General features: G+C 43.4%; 1 long non-coding RNA gene and 1 pseudogene across 1 annotated transcript in view; one reads left to right on the top strand and one right to left on the bottom strand.

The window, feature by feature from the left end:
• Positions 1 to 15,077, top strand: part of LOC103347670 (uncharacterized) — a 79,837-nt gene that overhangs the window by 7,212 nt on the left and 57,548 nt on the right. The gene's annotated exons all lie outside the window — the stretch shown is intronic.
• On the bottom strand, positions 12,909 to 13,886 carry LOC138848709 (ubiquitin-conjugating enzyme E2 variant 2-like; annotated as a pseudogene).

Here is a 15,077-nt window from a genome sequence, read left to right as displayed (position 1 = left end):
GGGTACTAGTTTGGGTCCTGGCTACTCCACTTCTGATCCAGCTCCCTGCAGGTACCCTGGGAAAGCAGCAGAGGATGGCCACGTGCTTGGGCCACTGCACCCATGTGGGAGACAGTGAGGAATCTCCTGGCTCCTGGCTTTGGTCTAGCACAGCCAACCAGCTGATGGAAGATCTGTCTGTCTCTTTGTCCCTCTCTCTGTAACTCTGCCTTTCAATTAAATAAATAAATCTTTAGAAACATTAGTTTTAAAAAATGTTTATTTATTATCATCTACTTGAAAGTGTAAGCTTCCATCTGCTAATTTACCACCCAAATGCCTGCAACAGCTGGGATTCAGCCAGGAGCCTGGAACTCCATCCAGGTCACCCACATGGGTGGGCAGGGCATAAGCACTGGAGTCATCTTCTGCTGCCTCCCAGGATGCATTAGCAGGTAGCTATATCAGAAGCAGAGTTGCTGGGACTTGAACCAGCACTCTTATATGGGATGGCTGAGTCCAAAGCTGCTGTTTATCTTACTGCCCCACAATATCTGCCCTCAAAGTTTTGAATGGATTTATTAGCTTGCTTTCTGAATCTCTTAATCTTCCTTAGAATCAATACTTTTTATTTCCTTAAAGTTTTAAGCTATAAATTATTTAAAAGTTCATAAAATTTATGTGTACATTTTATCAAGTGGTTATTGATTTAGTACCATTTAACATCATGGCCAAGATCAAGGAATAGAATATTATCAGGACTGCAGAATTTCTCACCCTTCATAATCTCTCCTGTCCCTGTAGAGATAGCCATAATCCTATTGTTTATAGTTAATGCTCTGTTTCATTTCTTTTCTATACTACTTGTTTGAGGGGTCTTCAGAAAGCTCATAGTAAGACGCATATTTAACTAACATAAATTATCTTTGATTTCATATTACACAAATTTGTTGAAGTATCCTCACAAATGCATTCCAAAAATAATAAGGATTAATTTGGTGTGATTTGAATTTTACCTGAAAGGAATTATTATGCATTGTTAACTTTTCATTAAGATATTTTTGTGTTTACAATTGTGTAGCTTGTTCATTTTCATTACTATTTAGTGTATACTATTCCACTGTGTGAATATACCACAAGTTATTTTATCTGTTTTACTGTTGTTAGACATGGGTTATTTTACAGCTTGGGACAATTATAATGGTCCCACTCTGAACATTCTGTATATCCTTGTGCACACAAAAACGCAGATATAAAGGATGTATGCTCAAATTTAAAGAATATATGAAATTTCTGAGCCATAAAAGATGTATTTTCAACTTGACTAAATGTTGGCATAATTTTCCAGGCTGATTACATGCCTGTGGTTAAGAAATCTCGTTGTTTCATATCTTTGCCTAAACTTAGTATTGTTAGACTTTTAAAATTTTGTCAGTTTGTTGAATATACAGTAGTATCTCATTGTGGTTTAAATTTATATTTGTTTTCAAGACTAATTTTATTTTTCCAAAAGAGTGACAGGGGCCAGCACTATGATGTAGTAGGCAAATCCACCACCTGCAACACCGGCATCCGGTATAGGTGCCACTGGTTTGAGACCTAGCTGCTCCACTTCCAATCCAGCTCCCTGCTAATGGCCTAGGATAAGCAGCAGATGATGGCCCAAGTGCTTGATCCCATGTACCCACATGGGAGACCCAGAAGAAACTCTACACTCCTGGCTTCAGCCTGGCACAACCCTAACCCTTGTGACCACTTGGGGAATGAACCACAGATGGAATTATCTCCCTACCTCTCTCTCTCTCTCTCTCTCTCTCTCTAACTGTGCCTTTCAAATAAAAATGAAAAAACCTTTTTTTTTTTTTTGACAGGCAGAGTGGACAGTGAGAGAGAGACAGAGACAGAAAGGTCTTCCTTTGCCGTTGGTTCACCCTCCAATGAGCGCTGCAGCTGGCTCGCTGCGGCCGACGCACTGCGCTGATCCAATGGCAGGAGCCAGGTACTTATCCTGGTCTCCCATGCGGGTGCAGGGCCCAAGTACTTGGGCCATCCTCCACTGTGCTCCCGGGCCACAGAAGAGAGCTGGCCTGGAAGAGGGGCAACTGGGACAGAATCCGGCGCCCTGACCGGGACTAGAACTTGGTGTGCCAGCGCTGCAAGGCGGAGGATTAGCCTAGTGTCAATTTGTTAAGTCAACAACAGGAGTCACTGTGCACTTATTCCTCATGTAGGATCTTTGTCCTTAGTGTGCTGTACATTGAGATTTAAGGCTATAACTAGTACTCAAACAGTATTTTTCACTTTATGTTTCTGTGTGGGAGCAAACTGTTGAAATCTTTGCTTAATGTACGCTAAACTGATCTTCTGTATATAAAGAGAATTGAAAATGAATCTTGATGTGACTGGAAGGGGAGAGGGAGTGGGAAAGGGGAGGGTTGCAGGTGGGAGGCACGTTATGGGGGGGAAGCCATTGTAATCCATAAGCTGTACTTTGGAAATTATATTCATTAAATAAAAGTTTAAAAAAAACCCTTTTTTTAAAAGAGTTATATATTTATCTGAAAAGCAGAGTTTCAAAGAGGCAGAGGCAGAGAGAGAGAAAGGTCTTCCATCTGTTGGTTCACTCCCCAGATGGCCGGAACTGGACTGATCAGAGGCCAGGAGCCTGGAGCTTCTTCCGGGTCTCCCATGTGGGTGCAGGGGCCCAAGGACTTGGGCCATCTTCCACTGCTTTCCAAGGCTATAGCACAGAGGTGGATTGAAAGTGGAGCAGCTGGGACTCGAACCCCTGCCTATTTGGGATACCAGCACTATAGGTGGTGGCTGTACCTGCTATGCCACAGTACTGGCCCCAAAATAAAAAATCTTAAAAGCAAAATGACAGAGTAGGAGAGAGAGAGAGAGAGAAATCTTCTATCTGTGGATTCACTCTCCAAATGGCTGCAATAGTCGCAGCTGGGCCAGGCCAAGGCCAGAACCAAGAACTTCATTCAGATCACTCACATGGCTGGAAGGGGCTCAAGTACTTGGGCCACGTTCCACTGCTTTCACAGGCACGTAAGCATTGAACTATACTGGAAGAGCAACAGTGAGGTCGCTGTGCTGCAATGTCAGTCCCCAAATTTGTATTTTCTTGTTTACTGATGAAAATTTGAGTCCCTTTTCTTATGTTGATGTTGTCTTTCTGAATTTCTTCTTTTCTGAAGTGCCTGTTTTTATATTTGCCTTTTTTCTTCATCAGTTGTCTGCCTTTCATCTGATTGGTAAGAGCTGACTTTAAATGTGCAGACCGGTCCTTTGTCAGTTACATCTGTTGCCGATATTTTACTCACTGTGTAGACTGTACTTTGATTATTTGTTTAAGGATGCTTTTAAGTAGCTGATTTTGTTATTGATGCTTTTTGTGTGTCTTATTTAGGAAGTTCTTTTTTAACCTCATAATCATGAAAATATTTCCCCATGTGTATTTTCTAAAGATTTATGTATTTATTTGAAAGAGTTATAGAGAAAGAGGGAGAGACAGAGTGAGAGATCTTTCATCTGCTGGTTCACTCCCCAAATGGCTACAACAGCCAGAGCCAGGAGCTTCCTCCAGGTCTCCCACACGGGTAGCAAGAGCCCAAGCACTTGGGCCATCTTCTACTGCCTTTCAGGAAATCAGCAGGAAGCTGGATTGGAAGTGGAGCAGCCAGGACAAGAACTGGTGCCCATGTATTTTATTTAAAGATTAATTAATTAATTCAAAAAGGCAGAGCAACATAGAGTTGGGGAGTGGAGAGAAAGTGACGGAGAGAAAGAAATTTTTGATCCACTGGTTCTCTTCCCAAATGTCTGTAGAAGTCAGGTTTGGGCCAGGCTGAAGCCAGAGTCAGAAACTGTCCTAGTCTCTCACATTGGTTGCAGGGGCCATCCTGCCATGCCACCTTGGACACATTAATAGAAAACTGTGTTGGAAGTGGAGCAGATAAAACTCAAACCAGCAGTCTGACCTGGGATGACAACACTGGAAGCAGTGGCTTAACCCACTGCACCACAAGGCCATCCCCTCTCCATATTTTCTTAGGAAAAAGTTTTGCATTAACTGTTTATTATGTATTTGTAGCATTTGCAATGGTTCTTCCTCCTCTTGAGATTTCATCTGCTTAAATGAATGCAATTCTCTTTATTTTACTAATTCTGAAACTCTGCTTTTGGTAGTATCTGTACTCCTTAACTGAGATGCATATCCAGTTGTGTTTTTTTTTTTCTTTAAGATTTTATTTATTTGAGAGGTAGAGTTACAGAGAGAGGGAGAGACAGGTCTTCCATCCTCTGGTTCACTTCCCCAGTGGTTGCAATAGTCGGCGCTGCACTGATCCAAAGCCAGGAGCCTAAAGCTTCTTCTGGGTCTCCCACATGGGCGCAGGGGCCCAAGCGCTTGGGCCATCTTCTACCTTCCCAGGCCATAGCAGAGAGCTGGATCGGAAGAGGAGCAGCCGGGAGTAGAACCGGTACCCATATGGGATGCTGGCACCACAGGCAGAGAATTAACCTACTGTACCACAGAGCTGGCCCCTCAAACCCAGTTCTTCCTGGATCTCTCCACTTGAATATCTTGAAATTACCTGATACCCTGAGCTCACACTTTATCCTTATTTTTTTTTTCTGTTCATATTAAATCATGTGTAAGCCAGATACCTGGTGGAATCTTTGACTCTTCCTCCCTTTTCTTTTCTTCTTTTTTATTTGACAGGTAGAGTTATAGACAGTGAGAAAAAGAGATAGAGAAGGCCGGTGCCACGGCTCACTAGGCTAATCCTCTGCCTGCAGTGCCAGCACACCAGGTTCTAGTCCCAGTTGGGGCGCCGGATTCTGTCCCGGTTGCCCCTCTTCCAGGCCAGCTCTCTGCTATGGCCCAGGAGTACAGTGGAGGATGGCCCAAGTGCCTGGGCCCTGTACCTGCATGGGAGACCAGGAGAAGCACCTGGCTCCTGGCTTCGGATTAGTGTGGTGCGCCGGCCACAGCGGCCATTGGAGGGTGAACCAACGGTGAAGGAAGGTCTTCCTTTTTCCGTTGGTTCACTCCCCAAATGGCTGCCATGGCCAGGGCTGTGCTGATCCAAAGCCAGGAGCCAGGTGCTTCTTCCTGGTCTCCATGTGGGTACAGGGGCCCAAGCATTTGGGCCATCCTCCACTGCCCTCCTGGGCCACAGCAAAGAGCTGGACTAGAAGAGGAGCATCCGGGACTAGAACCCAGTGCCCACATGGGATGCCGGTGCCGCAGGCGGAGGATTAACCAAGTGAGCCACGGCGTTGGCCCCGCTTCCTCCCTTTTCTTCTGCATCTCAATAAACATCATGTGCAGGTGATTCTGCTTTGGAAATGCATCCCAAAACCATAATTCCCTTCTTTCCAGTTCTATAATTATTGCTCAGCGTTCCACCTGGTCTGTTACAATAGGCTTCTAATTTTTCCTGCCTGCCATCTATTCCCTTCCTCTAGTCACTCACACTACAGCAGAATTTTCTTTGTAAGGCACAAATCACATCTCTTTCCTGCTTTTATGGATTTTCATTGCCTTCATTATAACAAAAAGTTTAAGTCTTTCACGTGACTTCTACCATTACTCTTGTTTCCCAAAGAAGTTGTGTACTTTCATGATGCCCTTTTTCATGTTGTTTCCTCTGCTTGGAATAGTCTTCTTTTCACCTCTTCCCACTGGAAAAATCCTATTCCTTCCAGTGCCATTCCCAGACAGAATTAATCCTCTTTGTCTCTTGGATCCCTAAAGCACTTTTTAAATATTTTTATTGTAGTACTTACCATATTGCTTTACAGCTATAAGGTTTTTAAAAACTTCGTTTTAAAAAGATTTACTTATTTATTTGAAAGCAAGAGTTACAGAGAGGCAGAAGCAAAAGCAGAGAGAGAGAGAGAGAAAAGTCTTCCATCTACTGGTTCATTCCCCAAATGACTGCAATGGATGGAGCTGCACCAGGAGCCAGGAGCTTCTTCTGAGTCTCCCATGTGGGTGCAGGGGCCCAAGGACTTAGACCATTTTCTGCTGTTTTCCTAGGCCACAGCAGAGAGCTGGATTGGAAGTGGAGCAGCTGGGACTTGAACCAGTGCCCATATGGGATGCTGGCACTGTAGGTGGCGGCTTTACTCACTATGCCACAGTGCCGGCCCCAACTATTAGTTTTTATATATGTTTTCCATGCTTAATTATGAGACTGTTGAAAACAGAGATTATATATTTTTTTGACAGGCAGAGTGCACAGTGAGAGAGAGCGAGACAGAGAGAAAGGTCTTCCTTTTTGCCGTTGGTTCACCCTCCAATGGCCGCCACGGCTGGCGCGCTGAGGCTGGCGCATCGCGCTGATCCGAAGCCAGGAGCCAGGTGCTTCTCCTGGTCTCCCATGCGGGTGCAGGGCCCAAGCACTTGGGCCATGCTCCACTGCACTCCCGGGCCATAGCAGAGAGCTGACCTGGAAGAGGGGCAACCGGGACAGAATCCGGCGCCCCAACCGGGACTAGAACCCGGTGTGCTGGCGCCGCTAGGTGGAGGATTAGCCTATTGAGCCACGGCACCGGCCCAGAGATTATATTTTATTAACCCATTTATGCTTAGTACCTAGCAGGACTTAATAAATGATAGTACTCAATGAATACTTGAGTTACATTTAAGAATTGTACTTACCCTAAAAAAGAAAATGGAAATGTATTTTGTTGACTAAAAAGTTGTGAGCAGGGAAAAATGTTGACAAAAGGGTTCCATTTTAATATATTGATGTTGTTTTAGAGAAGATCCATAGCCATTACCTATTCTGAAATCAATTAAAGTTGTTGAGTTTTGTTGTATCGTAATCCCAGCTTAATTAGTTTTTTGGGCTGATTTATTTTGGTGGATTTGAGCTGAAAAGATTGTATCATTTTACACTGACTTATAGCTAACTGAAAGGACAAATGTCATCATAAAAGCAGAAATAGAGGCCTGCATTATGGCATAACAGGTAGCTATGTGGGTGCTAGTTCATGTCCTGGCTGTTATACTTCTGATCCAGCGCCCTGCTAATGGTCTGGGAAAGACAACAGAGGATAGCCAAGTACTTGGACCTCTGCCACTCACATGGGAGACCTGGATGGGGCTCTTGGCTTTGGCCTTTGTTGCCATCTGAGGAATGAACCAGTAGATGGAGGGTGTATTTTCTTCCTCTCTTTCTCTAGCTCTGATTTTCAAATAAATAAATAAATAAATAAATTTTTTTGACAGGCAGAGTGGACAGTGAGAGAGAGAGACAGAGAGAAAGGTCTTCCTTTTGCCATTGGTTCACCCTCCAATGGCCGCCACAGTCGGCGTGCTGCACTGATCTGATGGCAGGAGCCAGGTACTTAACCTGGTCTCCCATGGGGTGCAGGGCCCAAGTACTTGGGCCATCCTCCACTGCACTCCCTGGTCACAGCAGAGAGCTGGCCTGGAAGAGGGGCAACTGGGACAGAATCTGGCGCCCTGACTGGGACTAGAACCTGGTGTGCCGGCGCCACAAGGTGGAGGATTAGCCTAGTGAGCCACGGCGCCGGCCAATAAATAAATCTTTAAAAAAAGAAGAACAAGTAAATTTTATTGAACTCTATATTTAAAGGTTGTCTTTTGTTTTAAACAGACCAACTACAGACTTATATAAAATTAGTTTTTTAAAAATAAGAAAATACATGTTATTGTTGAGAGAATATGTGTTTTTCAGAGAACACATGAATGAGCCTGGTTTATCTTATTAGAAAATTTTATAATACCGATGAATATATTTGCTTTGCCAGTGCTTGTTAGCTTCTACTCTGGAAAGTGCTAGTGAATCAGGTGTCCCTTAGGTTTAATAAGAACAGTGACAGATTGACAGTTTCTGAATGTGCTGATTTTGCAGACTTCCATAAAGAATAAAATCTCTGGTGACTGGAGTCCAGATATTTACTTGAAGCTCACTTAGCACATACTTAACACAGTTGTAGGTAGAAAGTTTTCTACAGTTCATCTGGAGGGAGTGGAGTTAGTGTTCAGTAACACTATTGTCTTTATCTTTGTTCATGTTGATATAACTTTATGTACAAGGGTATATTCTTTTTTTCTGGGTCTCCCACAAGGTGAATCTGAAGAGGAACAACTGGGACTAGAACTGGCGCCCATATGGGATGCCAATGTTGCAGGCGGAGGCTTAACCTACTATGTCACAGAGCCAGCCCCAGGGTATGTTCTTTTTTAAAATATTTATTTATTTACTTGAAAGGCAGAATGATAGGATAGGGAGGGGTAGGGAGTGAGGGAGGGAGACCAACCTTCCATCTACTGGTTCATTTCCCAAATGGCTGCTATGTGCTTGCTGATGCCAGAGCCAGGAATTTCTTCTGGGTCTTCCATGTGGATGGCCAGGGTCCAGGTAGTTGGATCATCTGCTGCTGCTTTTCTGGGGTGGAAGTGAAGCAGCTGGGACTTGACTCGAATGTGCACTCTGATATGAGATACCAACATAGCAAGCAGTGCTTAACTCACTGTACCACAATGCCAACCTCAAGAGTATGTTCTAAATACAAAGTATTCTTTAAGAAATTACTTATTTAAGTTGTTTGGGAGACAGTGAGGTGGAGATCTCCTATTTGCTGGCTCATTCCCCAAATACTTGCGATAGCTGATGCTGGGCCAGGCCAATGCCAACAGCCGGAAACTCAGCCCAGGTTTCCCATGTTGATGGTGGTGATCCAAGTACCAGAGCCATCACCTGCTGTCTCAGGGTGTATATTAGCAGGAAATTGGAGTACAGAGCAGAACTGGGACTAGAACTGAGACACTACAGTATGGAATATTGGTATCTCAAGTGGTGTCTTAACCACTGTGTCAAATGCCTGCCCATAAAATGTTCTTAATAGGGAAAATGTAAGAGCACATTGAATTTTTTCATTAAGAAATTATGAATTGTTTATATGGGAAATTCTGATTGGAGAGTTTTTTTAACAAATACTTTTTTGAAAGGCAGTATGGAGGAGAGAACCAGAAGGAGGAAGAGAGATAGTGAAATAAAAATAGAGATAGAGATCTTCCATCTGCTGGTTCACTTCCCAGATGGCTGTAATGGCTGGAGCTGGTCCAGGCAGAGGCCAGGAACTCTACTCTGGTCTCCTGTGTGGATCGTAGGGCCCCAAGTACCTGGACTATCCACTGTTTCCTCAGGCACATTAGCTGGGAGTTGGTTTGGAAAGGGTGCAGCCAGTGCTCCCATAGAAAATGCCGGCCTCCCAAGCAGTAGCTTAGCTCACTACATTACAACACCAGGCCCTGAAGTAAATCTTTTTTTTTTTTAAAGATTTATTTATTTATTTGAAAGCCAGAGTTACACACAGAGAGGAGAGGCAGAGAGAGAGAGAGGTCTTTCATCCGCTGGTTCACTCTCCTATTGGCTGCAATGGCCGGAGATGTGCTAATCCAAAACCAGAAGCCAGGAGATTCTTCTCAGTCTTCACATGTGGGTGCAGGGGCCCAAGGACTTGGACCATCTACTACTGCTTTCCCAGGCGATAACAGAGAGCTGGATTGAAAGCGGAGCATCCGGGACTCAAACCAGTGCCCATATGGGATGCTGGCACTGCAGGTGGTGGCTGCTTTACCAGCTAAGCCACAGCACCTGCCCCCTGAAGTAAATCTTTTTTGTTGTTGTTGTTGTTGACAGGCAGAGTGGACAGTGAGAGAGAGAGAGAGAGACAGAGAAAGGTCTTCCTTTTGCCATTGGTTCATGGTGCCGGCCCCTGAAGTAAATCTTAAAAGGAGCTTGAAAAAGTTTGTCTTCTATGTCTGTAGATAAGTTACTTTCTGATGATGAATTTATAGATTTTAAAGAAATCAACTCCTAATCGTAAAAGTAACTTCCTAGAAAAATATAGTCAATTGAAGATAGTTATTTGTTTTCTCTGGAAAATACTAAAATGAAAGTCAAGGAATTAAATAAAGGGACAAGCTCTTTAAGGACAAAGAAAACATGAGAGGCAATGTCAACAGTGTTTTGGAAGTTAGAATGTTAATGGATGAATGGCAACTTAGTGAAGAAAGCTGAATGCCAACCTGAACAGCTGTCTTTTATCTTTCACACCTGGCTAGCTAGGATAGTATTAGCCACTGGGTGTGCAGATACTGATGGTTCTCAGGTACATGTTCAGTATGAGTTCAGTAGGGAACCAGATCTCTGTATTGGGTTAATCTTATTGCAATATATCTCTAAACCTTGGAGTCTGAGAACAACTGAACATTATAGATGAAATACATTATGTAAATATATATTATGTGTTGTATTTCATTATAGGATGGGATGGTGGGATGATGGTGCCCAAGAAAGAACTTCAGTGACTCTGTGAATTTAACAAGGGTAGCTGTGGATACACGGTATGTGAAGCTGTGCTGTCTAGTATGGTAGCTACTAGTCAAAATTGGCTTTTGAGCACTTGAATATGGCTAATCAGAGTTGAGATGCAATTATTTAATTACTGAGATGCAATTAAATGTGGTTAGTTTGAATAAAGATGTAATCATTGAGATGCAATGTAAGTATAAAAACTCACCAAAGATTTCAAAGAGTATTAAAAAAATTGAAATGTCAGCAATAATTTTCTTATTAATTGCTATTGAATATTATTGTATTAAAAACAGTATTTTGGACATAATGGGTTATGTTAAAATGTTTCTATATTAAGAGAGAGAAAGAGAGACAGAGATGGAAAGAGATCATCTGTCTGTCTGCTGGGTTTACTCCCAAAATGCCTGCAACAGCAAAGGCTGGGCCAGGCTGAAGTCAGGAGGCTGGAACTCCATTTGGGTCTACCTTCTGGATGGTAGATACCTAAGTTCTTAAGCAGTACCTACTATTTCCCAGAATGCATATTAGCAGGAAGCTGGATTTGGAAGTGAAGTCAGGTCTCAAACTCAGGCACTCCAATATATGATGTGAGCCTTATAAATGGTGTCTTAACCACCCTATCCAATGCCCATTCCATATATTGGATTAAACTAAATATCTTATTAAAGATAATTTACCTAGCTTCTTCTTGCTTTTCTGGAGTATCTCATAAAAAGTTTAAATTACATACATGGCTTCTATTTTTCTTTATTTCAGCTCTGAATAAAGGTACTGATCCATAGAGGTGGCTGGTGTGTGTCCCTGGTCTATCTGACACGGGCTCTTGGAGAAGGAGCTCTAACTTCATGCTTAACCTACTTCACCCACCATAAGACACATCCCACTAATTATCCTTTTTTAATGATTTATTTATTTATTTATTTGAGAAGCAGAGTTACAGAAAGAGAGAGGGGGTCTTCCATCCATGGGTTCACTCCCCAAATGGCCACATTGGTGGAGTAGTGCCAATCCAAAGCTAGGAGCCAGTAGCTTCTTCTGGGTCTCCCACATGGGTGCAGGGGCCCAAGCACTTGGGCCATCTTCCTCTGTGTTCCTAGGCCATTTTCAGGGAGCTGGATCGGAAGAGGAGCAGCCGTGACTTGAACTGGCGCCCATATGGGTTGCCGGCGCTACACGTGGAGGCCTAACCTACTATGCCACAGTGCCATCCCCACTAATTGTCTTTTTAACCCATTTTTCCTATGGCCATTAAAACCAACTTTGCACTTTTCAAATGTTATAGCCTTCTTTTTTTTTTTTTTAAACGATTTTATTTATTTGAAAGAGTTACACAGAGAAGGAGAGGCAGAGAGGGAGAGGAAGATAAAGAGGTCTTCCATCTGCTGGTTCACTCCTCAATTGGCTGCAATGGCTGGAGCTGTGCCGATCCAAAGCCAAGAGCCAGGAGCTTCTTCTAGGTCCCCAACGTGGGTGCAGGGGCCCAAGGACTTGGGCCATCTTCTGCTTCTTTCCCAGGTGATAGCAGAGAGCTGGCTTTGAAGAGGAGCAGCTGGGACTCTAACTGATACCCATATGGGATGATGGGGCTGCAGGCCAGGGCTTTAAAGGTTAACCTGCTGCTCCGCAGTGCTGGCCCCTACCATGTCTCTGATATGTAACACATAGGAACAGTTTTAACAGAAATTCATCAGCTCTTCAACTTTTTTAAATTACAATCCTAAACATATTTTTATACCACTAGTAGCATCCACACGACTTCAAAAGTTAACACAATTTGACAATATTCATTGTACCTGCTACTTTTTTTTTTTTTTTAAAGATTGTATTTATTTATTTGAGAGGTAGAGTTACAGACAATGAGCGGAAGAGAGAGAGAAAGCTCTTCCTTCTGTTGGTTCACTCCCCGGATGGCCTCAATGGCCGGAGCTGTGCTGATCCAAAGCCAGGAGCCAGGCGCGTCTTCTGGGTCTCCCATGTGGGTGCAGGGGCCCAAGGACTTGGGCCATCTTTTACTGCTTTCCCAGTCCATAGCAGAGAGCCAGATTAGAAGTGGAGCATCCGGGTCTCGAACTGGCGCCCATATGGGATGCCGGCACCACAGGCGGAGGATTAACCTACTGCACCACGGTGCTGGCCCCTGTACCTGCTACTTTTAAACAATCTCAACTGCAGCTCTTTCACTAAGTAAGATGGATAAATCATGCCATTACTATTTGTCCTAGGAATTTTTGCTTTTCAGAAACACACATTTCCTCTGTCATCTCATGCTTCTTGCCACACTTACGTCTTGTAAACCTGAATCCTACTTGGAGCACTCCAGATTTGTGTTTAAATGACAGGGCCCCCAAAAGAGAAAGAAAAATTGTGCTGCATTTTTTCTTCTCATTTCTTGAAAACATAATGGGTGTACATATGTTAAAAATATTACAAATGTCCAGGTCACATATACCGGCTAGAATTCTTTACAGAGTGGGTATTTTGCATTGTGATATTTAATCAAGACATTAATATGAGTAGAAGGTTGTTGATTTAAAACAGGTTTGAGCTTCATTAAAATTAATTGTTATATGTTTATACTTCTGGTGGCTGTGTGTGGGGAGCAATCCGGACTAGACTAAGTTACTCGAATTAAGACTTATTCTATGCATCTGCTCTCCCACAATATGGCGCTGGGAGAGAAGTAAACAGCTTCCGCACAGCTGCCTCCAGTTCAACTAATAAACTGTAGGACTTGCTCCTGATTGGAGAGCAGCGTACTCGGCGTGTGGGCAGCCGAGTTAGGATTGGCGGAGGAGGACTATAAAGGAGGAGAGAGACGGCATGCACCGGGAACATCTATGGGGAACATCTAAGGAACACCCGTGCAGCCCCCGAGAGAACCGGCCGGCGGTGTGCCGCTCCCCTGCGGAAGTGGGGAATGCGGCCAGGGGGAACTGCCCTTCCACGGAGGTGGAAGGGATAGTAGCCAACCCGGGAAGAACCAGCAGCAAACCCGGGGAGGGCCGAGCAGACGAAAGAACAGCGCAGGGTCCTGTGTCGTTCCTCCACGAAGAGGGGGAGCGACATAATGGTGCCGTGACTCGGATATGAAGCCTAGGCAGGGTTTGGTGTCATTCCTCCATGAAGAGGGGGAACGACAGCTGTGGAAGCTTTATATTTTCTTTGGACATCATTAGACATCTTAGTTCTTGAAGTACAACTTTAATGCTATATGAATTTTTCCATTTTGCTAATGGTATGCTCCATGTATCCCACTGGAATTATTTATTCTATTCATATTAATTTTTGTTAAAAATCTAACGGATGGAGGAGCTTCTGGGTATTTTAGGTCCACATTCTACTTTCAGGCCATATTCTGTTCTCATAATTCGTCCTTGGTGGTCCAGTAATCATGTCTGTCCACCTTGTAAGTATCATATCATCATCATCTTTGAAGCCCCATCCAACTGTACCATTGCCTACTACTTTTTGTCCTTCAAGTTCTTCCAATAAGCAAAAATTACAAGGAACTTTAACTCCTGTGGAGACCACCATCTTCCCCTGCAGCCTGATGCTAAAATTCAAATTTTAAAACTGTTTTTTTAATTTTTTAATTGTGGTTAAATATATATAATAGAGGTTTGCTATTTTAGCTATTTTTTAAAAAAATTATTTAAAGGTCAGAGTTACAGAGAGAGGGGAGAGAGAGAGATCTTTCATCCTCTGGTTCAGTCTCCAGATGACAACAGCGGCAGGGGCTGTGCCAGGCTGAAACCAGGAGCCAAGAGCTTCTCCCAGGTCTCCCATGTGGGTGCAAGGACCCAAGAACTTGGGGCTTCCTCTACTGCTTTTTCCAGGTGCATTATCAGGGAGCTGGATCAGAAGTAGAGCAGCTGAGACTCAAACCAGTGCCCATATGTCAGTGCTGCAGGCGGCAGCTTAACCTGCTATGCCACAGCACCAGCCTCAACTTTTTTTTTTTTAAAGATTTATTTATTTATTTGAAAGATTTACAAAGAGAGAGCCACAGCCCTGGTGGAAGCCAGGAGCTGGAGCTTCATCTGGATTTTCCACCTGAGTGACAGAGGCTCAAGTACCTGAGCCATCCTCTGCTGGTTTTAGCAGGGAGCTTTTAGCAGGCTATTAGCAGGGAGCTGGATTGGGAGTGGAACAGCTCAGACATGAGCCATTGCCCAGGTGGGAAGCTGATGTCACAGGTGGTGGCAACGTCAGCCCCTATTTTAACTATTTTTTAAAATAGAATTCAGTGGCATTGATTATATTCACTGTGTTGCTCAACTATCATCAGTTGTGTGTTTCTAAATTTTTTTCATCATTCCAAACAGAACTCTATCTCACTAAATGATAAATTCCCACTTCCTCATTCCTCTGTAGTGTGGTAACCTCTAGTCTGCTTCTTGTCTCTCTGAATTTGCTTATTTTAGATTCGTATGTAAGTGGAATCATACAATATTGTCATTTTGTGTCTGACTTCACTTGGCGGGGTGTTCATCCACATGCACTATGCGTCAGAATTTCCTTCCTTTTAAGGCTGAATATTCTACTTGTCTGCATATTCTATGCTTTGTTTATCTATTAATCTTTTTGTTGGACATTTGGGTTGTTGCACCCTTTGGCTAATGTGAGTAATGCTGCTCTGAACATGAGTGTACAAGTATCTATTAGAGATTCTGCTTTAAATTCTTTTGGGTACATACCTGGAAAGAGAATTGCTGGATCATATAG

Source organism: Oryctolagus cuniculus, chromosome 2 (genome assembly GCF_051225735.1).
Source record: "Oryctolagus cuniculus isolate XC-2025 breed Fujian yellow rabbit chromosome 2, ASM5122573v1, whole genome shotgun sequence".
Taxonomy (NCBI): domain Eukaryota; kingdom Metazoa; phylum Chordata; class Mammalia; order Lagomorpha; family Leporidae; genus Oryctolagus; species Oryctolagus cuniculus.
Note: the sequence above shows the minus strand (reverse complement) of the source record. Positions and strands in the feature narration are given on the sequence as shown.